Source organism: Rhodamnia argentea, chromosome 2 (assembly GCF_020921035.1).
Source record: "Rhodamnia argentea isolate NSW1041297 chromosome 2, ASM2092103v1, whole genome shotgun sequence".
NCBI lineage: Eukaryota > Viridiplantae > Streptophyta > Magnoliopsida > Myrtales > Myrtaceae > Rhodamnia > Rhodamnia argentea.
In genome coordinates, this window is record NC_063151.1 from 25,315,282 (window position 1) to 25,329,527 (window position 14,246).

Consider the following 14,246-nt stretch of genomic DNA (forward strand, 5'->3'; position numbering starts at 1 on the left):
TTCCAGGAACAGAAATTTTGGGCAGTTATCAAGCGCGTTCTGATTCTCTAAAACTTATCCAGGAACGGAATCGGAAAAAGTCATTTTAATCGGAATCGGTTTTCCGAAACAAAATGTTTACCATGCGCAGCCTTAGTGTTTGAGATTTCTCATTTGTATACATCTAAATATTCTTAAACCTCTAGAAAAATATATACCAGGTGAGAACAAACGAATAAGACACCAAGGATTTTCCGGATCTTATCATGACGCTCATATTCATTGCTTTAGAACGCTAATTTTATTGAACGTATTCAATTATCGCCAAATGTGGTGGTGCTTTATAGTAGACAACCATATTATTTCAGTACAATTCTCTATTTGGATAAGGCCTGTCAAATTGGTGAGTCGAGTTGGGTCGAGTTGAAAATGATCCGACTCAAATTGATCAATTTACCATTTGTGAATTTAATATTAATACAGAAAACAATTGTAGACGGAATCCCGTGCAGGAGCAAAAGAAGTGTGCATTGTTTACTCTTTGTACATCCAGAAAAGAAGAGAGAAGAATCAGCCCCCTGTTACTCTCCTACCAATCCCAATTCTCTCCCTCTCTCCCTCTCCAGGCACCAAATCACACTGTAACTCTTCGGCCTCCATCATATGCAAAGCTTGAATCTTTTTCTTTCCTGTTGAGAAATTCCTCTGATTTCCAGAGGGCAGGTGCATATTGGATATTGAAAATGGCAGAAGAAACTGGCCAATTCCATCACCCATTCGAAGATCAAACTTGTGTATACTGGAGATGAGCTCCAAAGTCTCAAAGACACTTGCTGAGAAGGGGCAACGGTAACAAGTCGGGGTCAACCACTTGCTCAAGAGGCTCAAAGACGTCCAGTATGGAGTACAGGACTGCTGGACGACATCTCGACCGAAGTACAGAGGCGACGAGTTATGGCTGGCAACAGGAATGGTAAAAAAGGCGCGCCTTTTTCTTCTCCAAGTCAAGCTGGCGTGCCACTTCCAATGTGGATAATAAGGTTGAGGAATTTTAGCACAAACCGGAGGGAATCGCCACAGATATGAAATTTCTATTTGGAGAAGCATCGGAGTACCAAAACTAAAGTGTATGCGCCTAAGAGCAGAGTAATTGGTGGAGAGGACAGACAAGATCGTCAAACTTTTGTTTTCTAGCCTGAGTGTGTCGGTTGTTTCCATTTTTGGCAAATGAGGTCTTGAAAAGACCACATTTGCATGACTAGTGTACAATGATGGGGATGTAAAATAACATTTGGGGCTTAAGATGTTGGTGCACGCATATGTTTTAAAAGAACACTAAAGGTATGGGAGAAGACCTCATTTCTTACGTAATTAGAGGTAGGTCGGAGATTTGATTAAACTAGTTATCTAACTAGTGCCCTTTTGATATCTAAACTTAATTACTTTGTTAACTAATGTGTCCATATTGTCTTTTTACCAAATTATGATTCATAAGGTCCTCGTTCACTAAGTGCCCATGCAATGTTTTTGGTATTTATTATGATACTAAAATGTAACCTAACCATTTTAAATCAAGCAAATAGCAACGTAGGAAAACAATATAACAGAATCACAACCAATTGTATCAAGAAAGAAATGAAGAGAGAGTAAAAAGGTAAAGTAATCAATACAAGCCGGACAAAGAATATGACATCTTGAAAGGGTTATCAAGACTTTCGGAGAAAAGTGAAGCCCTATATCGATACTTTGTCATGCTAAGTCAGGGTCCCAATCCGATTTTAGAGAGTAGGTAATCACTTATTACCTATTCAATTGTTTGACATGAATCTTTGATTTTTTTTTTTTTTGAAGTGATGTTTCTAAACTACTTTTTTTTATGATTTATATTTTTCAAACTATATCTATGTCATTTATTAAGACTAATCAGCTAAACTAATCCTAAGTGATCCCAAACTTAACTAAGAACCTAGATCTAATTGAAAACATGCAAATAAACAATTAATCAAGTAAAGGCACGAATTACACTAAAAAAACAAGAACAGAACGTTCCTAACTATATCAAGTCTAATGAAGTGAAACTAAGCTAAATCCAATATTAAAACAGTTTGATTCTAACAATTCCAAGAGTTATTTTATGACTTCTCCGAGAAATATCATTGAACGCTTTATGGGTGGTCCATTGAGGAGTAAATTCTAATCAATTCAAACTCGAATACAGCAACTATGCAGGTGTTATTTTGCACATTACAAGCATGGGAAAGTCAATGTTTAACACGAAATTAGCCTACGTGACCGTACATGCATGTTAGTCAATATAGCATTCAAGTGAGAACAAATTATCATCGAAAAGGGAAGAAAGGACACGGACAGCAAGCATGAATACGATTCCAGCAGATTCAAAGCAGGGTAATGACATCGTTTCAACAAGGGATCGGCTTGCTATGTGAACGTTTATGTACGAATGATCAAAATGACCTCAAACTGAGGTTAACAATCTAAAAGTTAATGCAAGTTACTAAATTGGCGTAATATCTCTAGGGTACGGCTCAATTTGGCATCTGGATTGCGATTTTGGGTCTAAGTGTGAAAATTTTAGGTTTAGTTTGGATTCGCAACATTTCTTTAAGTTTGTTGGGTCAGGTCTAACCCGGCTCGGATAATATTTTTTGAATAAAAAATTATTATAAAATTAATAAAAAATTGTTAACAAATTTAAAAAATTGGAAAAAAAAATCCAAAAAAAAAAATCAAAAAATTCCAAGAAAATTCTTAAAGTTACCCTAAAAAAAAAAAACGGCCACATTCAACTGGCCTAACCTATTTTTCGTGATTTTGACTCGAAATTCCTGCAAAATTACGATTTTGCCCCTTTTGGGTAAATTGTTCCCAATCATTCAAAAATCTTTCCCAAACCCTAATCACACTTTCTCTAAGCGCTTAGAAATGCTATGGCTTGTTTAGATGCTTTTTATCCAGGATCCTTGGCTGCATGCTTCATTATCTTATTGTGATTGGTAGGACTAGTCTTCCTCTTCTTGCATGAAAACCTAAATTCAAACTTGCCTCACTCGAAACCGAGCCCGCATGAAGTCAAATTAGGAAAACACTCGACGTTAGGTACTGAAAGGACGTTTGGTTGAAATATCGACGTAACTCGATGGTGATCGAGAGAGGAAATGTGTGACGACTGGAATTGCATTGAGATGCGAACATGAAACCCTACAATATGAGATGAGGTGGCAGAGCTCCCTTCTTCGTCTCTATGACAAAGACCGTGTTGCCGTTTGAATAGTTCAAGTGCTTTGTGGCGAAACGAAGGAGGCTCCGTGACTTCTATTCAAACAAACTATCGTGATTGAGTGCTTGAGTCCTTCTCTCTACATACTCTCTCTCTCTCTCTCTCTCTCTGGACAAGTATATATTAGACTCGCCCTCCCTCAACAAGTGTGCTTTGATTTTCCCCTCTCTGTCTCTCGATATCTCATCGGTATTTCTATCCAAATATACGGCTACCATGAGAAGGTTTAAAGGCACCTCCTGGCCGAGACCGAACAAAAGGTGCTCGAGACCGAACAAGACGTAGTCTCCTAGATTGAAGAGCATGTATTATTTTTAGGATATTATATATCTATATATTATATTCCACGCTGATTGGCAATTAACTTACTTTATGCGTTAACCAGAATATCTAACCGGAGTTGAACGAGAACTCCAATCTTCAGGTGAACTCCGGTCCTCCGGTGAATTCTCGCCCAAACATTTTTGTCTTAAGATGCCTTGTGGTAGCCTCCATCACCTTGGTCCAGCTTGATTTCGGTCAGATTCTCTCTCTACCATGGAGTACTCACACGATGATAATAAGATTTTTCTTATCTGTTTTTCTTTTATTTGAATGTTGATAGAAATTGTAGTGCTGAACGAGATAATAGCTAACTATAAAGAAGGACCAAAAGATATTTGATTAGGATCTTAATGTTACGGCGGTGATCCTCCATGAGATAGCACTCTTCGGATGGATGCTCGGAGGGCTGATTGCCAATTAGATCAATTGTCGATCCACAATCCTCTTGGTAGGTGTCTTTTTCTTTGTCGCGCCCTTTCTCATGAGCTTCCATTCCAACAACTTCTATCTCGTGTTGGCCCGCATGAGCGCCCAAGTTGGATCAGCTAAATCCTCGCAATAGTCCCCATCTAGGTGGCCGAGATGTCTCATGCTTGGTGGAGGTGAAGAAGCCACCAAGCATGAGACATCTCCGCCATGTAGACAGGAGCAATTGCAACGATTTAACCGACCCCGACTTGAGCGATCATCCAGCCCAACACGAGGCAGGAGTTGTTGGAAGGGAAACCCATAAGGAAGGGCCCGATGAAGAACAAGACATCCACCAAGAGGGATTGTAGACCGGCGGCCGATCCAATCAGCAGTTAACCCCACAAGCACCAATTGGAAGAGTACTATCACGTGGATTATCACCGCCATGAAGTCAACACCCTCATCAATTGGACCTTCTTTATAATTAGCTATTATCTCGTAACAAAAAGAAAGAAGGAAAAATATATAGGATAATTTTACTATGACCACGTGAGTATTCCATGATATGAGAGAGAATCTGACTGAACCAAGATGGATCAAGGTGAGGAAAGCTACCGGGCGCATCTTAACACAAAAATGGTTGGGCGTAAATTCATTAGAGGATCGTAGTTCACCGGAGGATTGGAGTTCTCATTCAAGTCTTGGGGGACATTCGGGTTAAACGCAAAAAGTAAAACAATAGTAAATCGGCGTGACATATAATATTTAGATGTATAAAATCCCAAAAACTATACCCGCTCTTCAATGTAGGAGACTACCTCCTATTTAGTCTCGGATGTCTCATGTTCAATCTTGGCTAGGAGGTGCCTTGAGTCCCTCTCACAAATTTCTTGGGTAGCCACTATGACAGTAATATATTTGGATAGAAATCACGGTGAGATATTGAAAGACAGAGAGTGGGGAAGATCAAAGTTGAGGGGGGCGAATCTAATATATATCCGTCTAGGGTGAGTCTAAAAGAGAGAGTGGGAGCGAGTCTAAAAAGGGAATCTAGAGTGAGTGAGAGAGAGGGAGGGAGCGAGTCTGGAGGGAAAAGAACTCGAGCACCGCTAGTTTGTTCGGATATAGAGGCCACGAAACATCTTCCTTCATTTGGTTAGAGCACTTTGAACTATCCAAACGGCAATCTGGAGAAGCGAGCTCTGCCACCTCATCCATCTCCTAGGGTTTCGGGTTCGCACCTCAATGCAATTCCAGCCGTCGCCCATTTTCTCTCCCGATCATTGTCGAGTTCCTGTGCTTCATTCCCTTCTCTTTCATCTCAACGATGCAATTGCTTCCTTCTTCACCAATTTCTTTATTTACTCTCCAAAGCTACAAAGTTGTCGTTACATTTCGCAGCTAAGGTCACTGCCTTCACCAGAGATAACGTTGGTCGCTAGGGGAGTGCAACTGGATCGGACCACTCGAAAAATAGGTCCACGATTTGATTTCTGTTCAAACCGATCCAAGTACAGGTTCTAATTTTTGGGAACATATTGGAAATGGTCCGGTTCCCTGTTGCAAGTGAAGATCCATCCGAGAACGGAACCGATTTTGGAACCGGTTATTAACTATTGTTTAAAAAATAAATACTAGCCTCGCTCGCTTCACCTCTTCTATTTTGCTGGATTGTAGTAATTTCTATTGCTCATATTAGGGATTATTTCTTTTGGCAGATAGTGAATTATCCATCTTTCACTTTGAATATTTTCATTGGTACTCATTATTTTCTAGAAAAAATGAGATAAAAAAAGAAAGAAAATTAGGTTCTCCGATAGAACCTGACCCCGAAAAACATGGTACGTTCCAAAACATGTTACGGGGTTTCAGGTTTCAAAAATTAGGAATCGATTATAATAGGGTAGGTTTTAAGTGTCAAAAAAAGAAAGAAAATCAGGTTTGCAGCAGATTACTGATTACTTACATCAGACATCCATTCTAATTTTGATATGACGACAAGATCGGTTTGGCTTATCAGGATATATTTCTAGGAGGGCAAACAAAACAAACACCAGACTAAACAATCATGCCAGAAGCCTCACAAGCCTAATTGTCAACGGGTAGTGACATAAACAAGACGGCTGGCAATTACCAAGATAATTGTTACGGATGTAGCTTCCTAAGCAGATTAAAGTAACCTCAGATAGTCTAAAGAACACCATCCCATGATACACTAAAGCACAGCATGTCAAAAACCATTTATGGAAATAACAAGTACCTTCTGGAGACTTTTAGCAGCCTCGGCCTCAGCTTGTCCATTGACGGACCGTTCAAAAAACTCAAGCACTCTTGTGGCACGTACTCTAGAATCCTCTAAACTCGTGGCGCTCATCATTTTTTTCACAAATGCATCAACCCACCCTGCACCATCAATAGGAAGGTTGGCTGATGGCTCAGCAGGTGCATCAGCATCATCTCTTGTCACCTGTCAATGGAACTTCGATGTTATTGGACCAATAAAGCAAACATATGAAGAATTAGTCAAAGTGACTGTTGATTCATGTCCTCTGTGTAATTAAGACGAAAACATTATGAAACCCCACAAAGATTACAACATATAACACCTTTTTGTTCACTATAATTTGATGAGGGTCAAAATCTCCCTGCCTAGGAGAAGGACGTAATTGTAGATGACAGTCGAATCCATCTGTTTCCCTTTTCCTCTTCGGTTGACTAGTCATGAAAAACAGGTTTTAAGTTTGCATGAACTGAAAGCACATAACAAAATCATTTACCTTGGTCAGCGTTAATACCGGGTTCTTCAGATTCCACGGCAGGATCCAAAGAAAGCTCGTGCAGCCTACTAATGGCAGCATCTATATCATCCCCGAATTCTACCAATGCTCTCTCAATAATCTGAAATTGAAATCCATCAAGGTTATAGGGCACTACAGGTCCTTGACAGTCCAGAATCCAAGAACATGCGAATTATTAGCCTACAGCTTGCGAAAAGAACAAGACAGAACCATCAAATTGCGTTAAAAAAGTATGATCATCCTATTCCTCATCATGCAAAAAGAATGGCAAAAATAGGAAAATGTACAAAGCCATCCCCACATTAGTCAACTCGCAAAGTTGAACGATGCCATCTCAGAATATATGGATGCAGTAGATCCTGAGAAAGATATATTTCTCATATTTCCTTTACCTATGCGCTCTGAGGCTTATTTGCAATCTCATGCTGAGACAAGGTCCATGAACTCGAGACCTGCAAAGACGCATTGAAATTATAGACGACAAAAGGAGAATCTTGTACCGTAGTCCTAAAACAGTTACGTCCTTGCTCACGCTAAATGCCTTTCAGAGTCTACAGAATGTTGTTTAATAAGTTTTTCACGCCATATGGATTTTGAAGAGAACAAGCAAACATAGAGAGAGATCGATAACGAGACACGAGTTCCCCTACAAATTTCCAGTGAGAACGAAAACGGCAAAAGGCTCAAAACACGAGAGGCACCTGGGATTTGATTCCATGTGAGGAAAAACGCTGGAGGAGCCGACCAAGGTGAGTCGCCGGTGCCTAGAACCGAACCTGGAGACGGATAAGAAGAAGACGGAGAGATATTCTTGCGAGAAGGAGTTCGTTTGTTAGGATTTTCTTGTTAGAGTTAGCTTGTTTGTTAGGGTATTGTTACAGTCAGTCCTAGATAATAGGTTTGTAGTTTGTTTCGTAATTATCTGTTTTTTCCCTTTTTTTGGTCGAAGTTTCCTAATTATCTGTTGGTGGGCCAGTTTATGAAACGAGGTCGAGTGGCGCGTCAGCGCGACTGGACGGCGTAGGAATGCTGAACGGGGGCATGACGTGGCATGGCAGGTGGATCTCCTGTTGGGATTTTGGCGGTTAATTCATAATTGCAGAAAAATTAAAATTTAATTTATAGAAACAGGACTTTTTTATATTCTAGCACGGGAAAAATGACACATCCGTCTTTAAACTTTGAGCTGTGGTGTAATATGATCCTGAACTTGTAATTTTATTCAATATGATTTCCGAACTTTAGTCTGATGTGTAAATCTTTCCTTAACTTTTAATTTGTCCAATATGATCCCTGAATGGATTATAAAAAAATTTCAATGTAGTTCCTAAACTTAAATTAATTGAAAGAACATTGGATATTTTCATATAGTTCAGCGGCTAGTTTGAACATTTACCAAAAACTCATGGACCACATTAAACAAAATAAAAATTTAGGAAAAGACCACATTTGACAAATTAATAGTTCAAAGACCACAATGCACGTGTTGTGACATTATCCCTAAATCGCGTTATTAGAGGCTTATAGCTCACCACTCATCATTGATCTCCAAAGATATGGATGATAAGACCAATTTACAATATCGATTTTATAAACTTGCATGAGGGGTTTTTTGTGAAGTAATTAAATATGGATCACTAATCTGAATACCTAGCCATAATCTATCACATATCTTAGTGAGTAGATTTTGCAAAAGCATTATAGTATCACCAGAGATTAATCTTGTTGGGCACTCTTTCATGCATCTTAACCGCTTAATAGCTCCAACATAGTGAAATCGTTTGATCGAGAACTCATTATCCGACAGTCTGCGGATTCACAAATAAATCTTTGGGATTTTAAGGCACTTATCTCTCAGAAAAACGATGTAACATGTGCCCGCATCGTGCCTCGAGAGTGATTCTATTCTCGCGAGAAATATATCAACAACAAAGATAATTTGGGAGAAAATTAACGAAGACTGCGCAATTGTAGGAAATATGAGTAAAATAAAATGAAGTTTTTTTCCATTAAAACGGAAAAAAGAAAACTAACAAGTTATCCGGGGGCGGTCTTTTTGAGCCATTTTATTTCGGCTTGGAGAAAGAACGTGGGCCAAATGTCCATGGATTGCTGAAGCTCAGTTGCATAGAGGAATCTTTGCGCCATTCTTAGTATTCAAATTTCAGATTCTAGGACATACTAATTCAATCTGTCCTCAACAATGGAAGTGAGTGGCGACCACTGGGGCTGCACCGGGCAGGTTTCGCCTGCTATGACGTTCGAGTCAAGGCCCGGACCGGCCATTTAACCAGATATGCTTAGGCACGCGAGCAAGAGGAAATTCCGATCTGGTGTTGTAGAGAGTATGAACAAGAAATTTTCTACACAAAGAGGTCACAGTGAAGTCAATCCAATATCAGGCATTGGCTCTTCAACGCAATTGGCTAAAAAGCATGGTAGAGTTCGGTCTCCTGTCCTCTGATCATTGAAACGATTGACCTACTCCAATCCTTATTCAATGTGCATCAAGAAAGTATGATATATAATATTACAAGGACATTGGCTCGATACCCCTAGTGCACAAGGAAGCCAATGCAGGGCCGGCAACATTATTTTGCCTTCAAAAGGTTTAGGCTTCAACTTCGGACCCTTTTTGGTTGCAGGAAGTAACCGGTGGCGTAGAATAATGAACAAATGCTTCACCAGGCGCAACCCACGTATCAGTCCTAAACTGGATCCTCTTCATTTGCTGATCCTGATGTATTTGAGGAAGAAAATTGTCTTTGTTCTTAAGAAGTCATCTTACTGGTGCGGCAAAACGAAAAGTATCTGCTCCACGCACCCGATTAAATTCGACAATATAAATCAATTCCATATCTAGGGGGCATATGTAGCAGAGACAGTACCCTAAGATGAGTTCATCCTTTTTTACTGTGTTGGCGCTAGAAATTTTTAGCAAATGTGTGAGGGCATTCCAGCTCTAGGCTCTTATGCATCGCTTTTGTAGCCGATTCAGGAAGATAATCCTAGAAGCATGCACCTAGAACATTACTTCAAGAGCACAGCAAGAAGACAGTGCCTATTACTTAAAAAGCACAAGAATCACACTGGAAAACATGTCTGCTCTGCTACATCGAAAGACGCTGATGCATCCACAATGTCAAGTTCAGAGTAGGGGGTTGCCATAGACATCTGAGGTTGTTCTGGATGACAAAGTATAACTCAAAATGAGAGGATGTTACCTGTCAAACTCATTTTTCAGCGGTGGGGCTCCACAAGAACTAACAGCGGTTTCTCTTTCAGCTCGCATTCTCCCTGCAAAACACACAATCAACCGATGGAAACCAAATGAAACCAAAGAAAGGAGAAGAGGTCCAATCTCCAGAATTGCACTCTTCGCTCACACGTGTATCATAGCACTAGAATTTACAGCAAAAGCATCAAATTGACTCCGTGTTAGTTTAGCTGATCAGTCCAACAAACTCAAGCTACCACTTGTTTGCGACTACTTTGTCCATTACAGCCAATCTTAAATGCTAACTTCGACTTGGATCTAAATTTTGACCTAAACTTTTCTGTTATTTCTTGCTCATAAAAATGAAGCTTTCTATTCTTTTTCAAAGTTTACTGAAAAGGTTCAAAATGAGAAGGGCTAGACTATTTCCTGCATTAAAACTGATCATGGGGGAGAGTTTGAAAACCAAAGGTTTTCTAATTTCTGTGATGATCTTGAAATTCAACATAACTTTCTCCTCTCCTTACACACCTCATATATTGCATGAATATACTCAGTACTCACGTGCATTTCCATCAATTCTCCTTGTAAGCTTTTGGCAGGACGAGTTTGACATAGAGGTGTCTTCAAGCAGAGCATTAATCTTAATCCCCTTTGATAATTTGCTAAATCCAAATAAGGGTCCTTGATCCAACAAACATTTCTTGAAATCCACTTTAGGATTTGCTTATTTATGCACTTTGTATGATTTTTGTCTTCTTAAAGTATGCGCACGGTCAACGAACTCGTAAATCCGATTAGAAGACATTGTGATTGTTACTTGAGAAAGCCTGACATGCTTGACATTCCAATGGCTAGACACAAAGCAGGGTATAAAAACAACCCTACTCTGCGTTTCAGGACTTGGATCTTTGAATGATTACTGCCAAGCAAGCATCCAATCGATGGACATGGTTTTAGTCATTCAATCATATAAGCTTGATTTGAGCCTTCCAGGAGGTGAATAATACAGTCCAACCAAAATTTTAAGACAGGCACCTAAAAGTTTTTCATTTATGCAACTCAAGGAGTGTCATTTCCTAACATTGGCTATGAACTGGCATAGTTCTCTCGCTGTCCTATCTTTTTCCGGTGACGCCTCGGCATCGAACTCGCTTAAATCAATTACATCAATATGTTGACAACCGAAATGCTTGAATTTAGTAACAGTTGGATGCCGTGGGGAAGGGCTTAAGAGATTGATGACCTCCTTTTCTGCAACACTTGCATCAGCCGAAGAAGAGGGCATGGAAGCACTACAACTGCGTTCAATGTCCAGCTCTTGATCAGCTAATGAGTAGTCGTCTAATAGATCAACTGTGATTGCGACTCTCCCATTTTCTATTTTACGGCCCTTGAAGGAAGTGGATTAGTTTTAGGATTGCTGCTGCTTTCAGAGTTGATTTCAAGCAACAGTTGCTGGAGCTTCAGATCAAGCTCTGCAAGCGATGACTGGCTCTTCAATTTTCTCTGTCATGGCTTGTGACACTTCTGTTTTTTCTGCAGAGCTATTTTCTCCTTGAACTCCAGTATCTTTTCAGGACAAGCACTATCGGACGCATGAAAATTTGAAAATAAAAGGAGAGTGGAATTAGAGTAAATGTGAGAGAGAGTTGACTAAAACGCATAAGTCAGCAACACAGGCCACAAGATAGAAAAACCATAAATTTTGTGATCCAGCATTCAATATGTCGTCCCCTACCCTAAGTATGTATAGTAGATGCACAAAGCAGCATGAAGTCGCTCACCTTTCCAAACGATCAGCAGGCACGATGCTAGTTGCAAGTCCGTCCAAGTGCTCCCACGAGACCTCAAAACATTCTACACTGAGAAGTTTTCTCTGCGTGATGATTCCAGACACAGGACATTTGACAGGAATCTGTAATTCGAAAGTACTTATTTCTTGAAATGAAAATGGAGCATATTCTCGATGATTCAACAAATAAGGTCCTGTTGAATTAACAAGTTTATTACCATACAAAATGGGGAAAATTAAGAAGCACAGGGCATTATTGCAAAGGGAAAAATCGTACTCCATATAGTGGAAGCTCAACCCCAAGTTCTGAAGATGTCGACCGCAGTTTGGCAAACCTCCTTAAATCCCCCTCTGCAATCTTTGGTAGGATATACTCATGTGAGGACAACCATAACAAAATGAGCATGTAAATCTATGTAATAGAAGGCCATGTGTGTGTCTGTGTACGCACACTATCAGGTTTCGCTCGCTACAAGAGTCCCAATTAATGGTCATGTGCAAGCCATGAAATGAATGATTAGAGGCAACTCAGACCATTCAGTAGCCTGTGATATACTTATAAACCTTGTGATATACTTATAAGCCAGTCTTGACGTTTCAGACAAAACCTACAAGCAGTCCACGAAAAGAAGGCAAAAAAGACCAATAGAAGCTGAAAACATATTTCACCGGATCATGCAAACCTATCAGTCTATGGAACATGGATCAACAATAGTCCTGCCATCTCTTTGCATCCTTATTTGCTCAAGTCAAAATTAATCGCAATAGTTTGATAGAGAGAAGGAAGAATAAAAAGCATGAACTCTTTGTACATCCAGAAAAGTAGAAAGAAGAATCGGTCCCCTGTTACTCTCTTACCAATCCCAATCTCTCCCTCTCCAGACACCAAATCACACTGTAACTCTTCACCGTCCGTCATATGCAAAGCTTGAATCTTTTTCTTTCCTGTTGAGAAATTCCTCTGATTTCCAGAGGGCAGGTGCATATTGGATATTGAAAATGGCAGAAGCAGCGCCCATCCGCCTCATCGGCCTCATTGACGACATAATGAAACTGGCAATTCCATCACCCATTCGAAGATCAAACTCGTGCATGGTGGAGATGAGCTCCAAAGTCTAAAGGACACCCATTAAAGATGTGCTTTCAGATGCCGAGAAGGGGCAATGGTACCAAGTCAGGGTCAAGTACTTGCTCAAGAGGCTGAAAGACATCCAGTATGGAGTCCAGGACTGCTGGACGGCATCTCGACTGAAGTACGGCGGCGACGAGTTATGGCTGGCAACGGGAATGGTAAAAAAGGTGCGTCTTTTTCTTCTCCAAGCCAAGCTGGCGTGCCAGGACTTACAATGTGGATAATAAGGTTGAGGAACTTTAGCACAAAATAGAGGGAATCGCTACAGATGTGAAATTTCTATTTGGAGAAGCATCGGAGTAACAAAACTAAAGTGTATGCGCCTGAGAGCAGAGTAATTGGTGGAGAGGACAGACAAGATCATCAAACTTTTGTTTTCTAGCCTGAGTGCGTCGGGTGTTTCCATCGTTGGCAAATGAGGTCTTGAAAAGACCACACTTGCATGACTAGTGTACAATGATGGGGATATAAAAGAACATTGGGGGCTTGAGATGTGGGTGCATGCATATGTTCTAAAAGAACACTAAAGGTATCGGAGAATACCCCATTTCTTACTCAGTCAGAGATAAGTCGGAGATTTGATTACATTAGTTATCTAACTAGTGCTTTTTTGGTATCTGAACTTGATTACTTTGTTAACTAATGTGTCCACGCTGTCTTTTTACCAAATTATGATTCATAAGGTCCTCGTCCGCTAAGTGTCTATGCAATGTTTTTGGTATTTATTATGATCCTAAAATGTAACCTAGCCATTTTAAAGCAAGCAAATAGCAACATGGGAAAACAATATAACATAATCATAACCAATTGTACTAAGAAAGTAATGAAGAGCGAGTAAAAAGGTAAAGTAATCAATACAAGTCAGACAAAGAATATGACATCTTGAAAGGGTTACCAAGACTTTTCGCAGAAAAGTGAAGCCCTAGATCGATACTTTGTCATGCTAAGTCGGAGTCCCAATCCAATTTTAGAGAGTAGGTAATCACTTATTACCTATTCAATTATTTAACATGAATCCTTGAGTTTTTTTTGAAGTGATGTTTCTAAACTACTATTTTTATGATTTATATTTTTCAAACTAAATCTATGTCATTTATTAAGACTAATCAGCTAAACTAATACTAAGTGATCCTAAACGTAACTAAGAACCTACAATCTAATTGAAAACACGCAAATAAACAATTAATCAAGTAAAGGCACGAATTACACTTTAAAAAAAAACCTTCCTAACTATATCAATTCGAATGAAGTGAAACTAAGCTAAATCCAATCTTAAAACAGTTCGATTTTAA

The 14,246-nt window shown here is 39.6% G+C and overlaps 1 protein-coding gene and 1 long non-coding RNA gene across 7 annotated transcripts in view; both read right to left on the reverse strand.

The window, feature by feature from the left end:
* Positions 1–14,246, reverse strand: part of LOC115737369 (adenine phosphoribosyltransferase 5-like) — a 32,434-nt gene that overhangs the window by 7,606 nt on the left and 10,582 nt on the right. Inside the window, exon 8 of one of the 6 annotated variants that reach the window (XM_048273776.1) lies at positions 8,941–9,547. The exons of 4 other annotated variants lie outside the window; for them this stretch is intronic. The gene's annotated coding sequence lies outside the window, so the exon portion shown is untranslated. Of the gene's footprint in view, positions 1–8,940; positions 9,548–9,567; positions 9,622–14,246 lie in introns of those variants that run through there. One more of the 6 variants, XM_048273775.1, reaches the window with a different exon arrangement.
* LOC125313752 lies at positions 11,514–12,186 on the reverse strand. The gene is made up of 2 exons (XR_007197331.1): positions 11,815–12,186; positions 11,514–11,615 (listed from the first exon to the last, which is right to left on the reverse strand). It is a non-coding gene; the product is annotated as an uncharacterized LOC125313752 (long non-coding RNA).